A 3,468-nucleotide genomic window follows, 5' to 3' on the forward strand; every position below is an offset into this window, starting at 1 on the left:
ACTATAAACTAGACATGAGTATATATTTTTGATTTTGAGATCAGATTATATCAGAGCATAAAAGTGATATCACAGAGGAAAAGAGAGATCACAAAGAAAAAATATATAGTATAAACTACATGACCAAAATAAAGCATCAGAAAAAATTGTAGAAGAAAATGCTTTTAAAATATTTGTCATTTACTTTATGAATGCTTATATATGACTACTAATTTAAAAAGCTTTTGCAGAATGATTTTTAAAACACATATAAATGACCCCTAAATGGATAAAAAGTAGAAAGAGAAAAAATATAAAGAAAAAATTATGAAAAGAAAGTTACTACTAATCAAGAATTGCATATTTGAGCACAATAACATTTCATACCATATGTCAAAGAAGAATAAAAATGAGTATATAAGAGATGTTAAGAATGTTGGAAAATTGGTCTTTCACATCTCAGTCGACGAAGCAAAAAATGAAAACATGCCTCACTTTTAGAAGATGACTTGGTAATATATATCAAAATATTAAAATGTGTTTTTTACTTAGTATTATAGCCCATAGATATTGAGTAATACTATGGTGAACGTACTATATATATTTTACATATAGTAACCTGCGTCAAGCCTATGGAGTAGGAATCATTTCTAATCTCTTTTACAGATGAGAGAACTGCAGTGCTGTGGGGTGAAATACACTCAGGGACACAGCTGATAAGTCTTGGGGCCAGATTTCAGAACTATGGTGTCTGTCTCAACAGGTCACACACATAAATATCATGTTACCTTGCTTCTTTACTTTAAATAATCTTACTTAAAGAAATAGAGGAATTATAAAGATGTATGTTAAAGATATTTGCATAAACAATTTTTAAAGTAGTTAAAACTTTCATATGAAGTAAGTATCCAAACAGGAGAATTTTGCTTTAAAAGTTTACATTTCTCAAAATTGGCAGTGATTATTTTTTGCTTCTGGCTGGCGATTAAACACACTCATATTCTTTACTTTAGAGATTTTAGGTAAACGACAAAATTCGTGCTCTGAAAATGTCTGATCTGTAGTCTTTTTTTTTTTTTTTTAACTTGAACAACAGTTTGACAAATTCTTGACAGTATCTAGAGAAGCATGGATTTCTGGGACAGAGGAAGTAAGCTTCAGGTAGCATGGAGTGTTCAAATTGTAGGATTGCTTGCTGAATGTCCTACTTTCCACCTTCCTCCTATCTCCCCTAGAGAGCCAAAATATTCAACTGCAAACTTCTATTTCTGTGTTGTTTTCTATTCAGAAAGTATGTTGCCATTTAGTCATTTCAGATAGGGATCATGGACTGAGCTTGTTTTGCTGCCTAGTGTCTGCATTAACTTAACCTCCTCTTAGACAACAGATAGATGATAGATAGATAGATAGATAGCCCAAGCAGCTGGAGACGGCTGCAGCAATGGAGGGTCCAGGCCCTTGAGGCGATAAAGGAGGCAAGATGGCTTTTATCCAGCACCAGACTTCTAAGACAGGGAAGCTGAGGACATGGCAGGAGTGTTTGAAATAGTCTGCACCAGCCAGAGGATACAGGCTCTGAGGATGAGCTGGAGGAGAGCGGTCAGTTAAATGAAAGCATGGACCCTGGGGGAGTTGGACCTTATGCCCTTGGCATGGAGCATTGTGAGAAACTTGAAATCTCAGAAACTACTGTGAACAGAGGGCCAGAAAAAGTCAGGCTAGAATGTTTCAAGCTACTTTGGGTACTTGGTAAAGGGGTCTGTGGAAAGATTTTACAAGTAAGAAAAGTAACAGGAGCAAAAACTCAGAAAATATTTGCCATGAAGGTGCTTAAAAAGACAATGATAGTAAAAAGTGCTAAAGACACAGCTCATATAAAAAGCAGGATGGAATATTCTGGAGAAAGTAAAGCATCTTTTCATTGTGGATTTAATTTATGCTTTTCAGACCGATGGAAAATTCTACTTCATCCTTGAGTATCTCAGCAGAGGAGAATTACTTATGCAGTTAGAAAAAGAGGAAATATTTATGGAAGACACAACCTGCTTTTACTGGCAGAAATCTCCATGGCTTTGGGACATTTATATCAAAAGGGGATTATCTACATATACCTGATGTCGGAGAAAATCATGCTTAATCACCAAGTTCAGGGAAACTAACAGATTTTGGGCTATTCAAAGAATCTATTCATGATGCAACAGTCACACACACATTTTGTGAAACAATAGAATACATGGCCCCTGAAATCTTGATGAAAAGTGTCCACAGTAGTGCTGGGGATTAGTGTAGCAGGGGAGCATTGACGTAGGACATGTTGACTGGAGCACCCTCTTCACTGGGGAGAAGAGAAAGAAAACAATTGATGAAATCCTCAAGTGTAAACTCAATTTGCCTCCCTACCTCACACAAGAAGCCAGAGATCTGCTTAAAAAGCTGCTGAAAAGAAATGCTGCTTCTCATCTTGGAGCTGGTCCTGGGGACGCTGGAGAAGTTCCAGCTCATCCATTCTTCAGATATATTAACTTGGAAGAACTGCTAACTGGGAAGGGAGAGCCCCCTCTTTAAACCTCTTTTGCAACCTAAAGAGGATGTGAGTCTGATTTGAAGTTTACACATCAGACACCTATCTACCTGTTGACAGCTGAGATGACTCAGCTCTCAGCAAAACTGCCAACCAGGTCTTTTTGGGTTTTGCATATGTGGCTCCTTCTGTACTTGAAAACGTGAAAGAAAAGTTTTCCTTTGAACCAAAACTCTGGGCAACTTGAAGATGTATTGGCAGCCCATGAACACCTGTCAGCCAGGTCAAATTTTCTCCTGAACATTTCCGGGGAAGAGTTGCTTCAGCCAGCATGGCAAATCCTCAGACACCTGTGCAATATATGGTGGAAACAAGTGGCAGGAATAGACCGGATGGATGTGACCATGACTGGGGAAACTTCAGCGCCACTTCCATTCTGACCTCCAAACTCCTGGCCATACAAAATCAAGCCCTTCTCATGATCTCCAAACAACCAGAGCACCTGCGTATGAATCTGTGACAAAGCAATGCTTTTTAAGAAGTTAAGGCAGAAAGGTGGGGAGGGAATGGGTGAGCATCCTTCAAGGTGAAAAAAGAAGACTCTACATAACAGTCTTGAAGAGTCAGTGTCATTCCATAAAACACTTTGGACAGAGGAAAAATAAACATGGATTTTCAAAAATCAATCAGTGGTGCAAAGGAACTTAAGTGAAGTCGAATTTTGAAACTCTTAGGCACTAGGCACATCGATTAATTGATTCCTAGCGACATCTTCTCAAACTTATCAAGGATTTTCACGTTGATGGCTTGAAGCTGATGGTATTAAGGGTAAGGTATTGCTTCTGAATCACTGTTGAGTTCTGATTGTATTGAAAAAGAGTTATCCTTTCATTAGGCAAAGTATGAAGTTGTCTGTAATACTTGCAGCTAAGGATAAATTAGCATGAAACTTGGTCAAACTTTCTCCA

General features: G+C 37.8%; 1 pseudogene; it reads left to right on the forward strand.

Moving 5' to 3' along the window:
• Positions 1-1,491: 1,491 nt before the first annotated feature.
• LOC118894698 lies at positions 1,492-3,020 on the forward strand (annotated as a pseudogene).
• Positions 3,021-3,468: the final 448 nt, after the last annotated feature.

Source organism: Balaenoptera musculus, chromosome 4 (assembly GCF_009873245.2).
Source record: "Balaenoptera musculus isolate JJ_BM4_2016_0621 chromosome 4, mBalMus1.pri.v3, whole genome shotgun sequence".
NCBI classification, from domain to species: domain Eukaryota; kingdom Metazoa; phylum Chordata; class Mammalia; order Artiodactyla; family Balaenopteridae; genus Balaenoptera; species Balaenoptera musculus.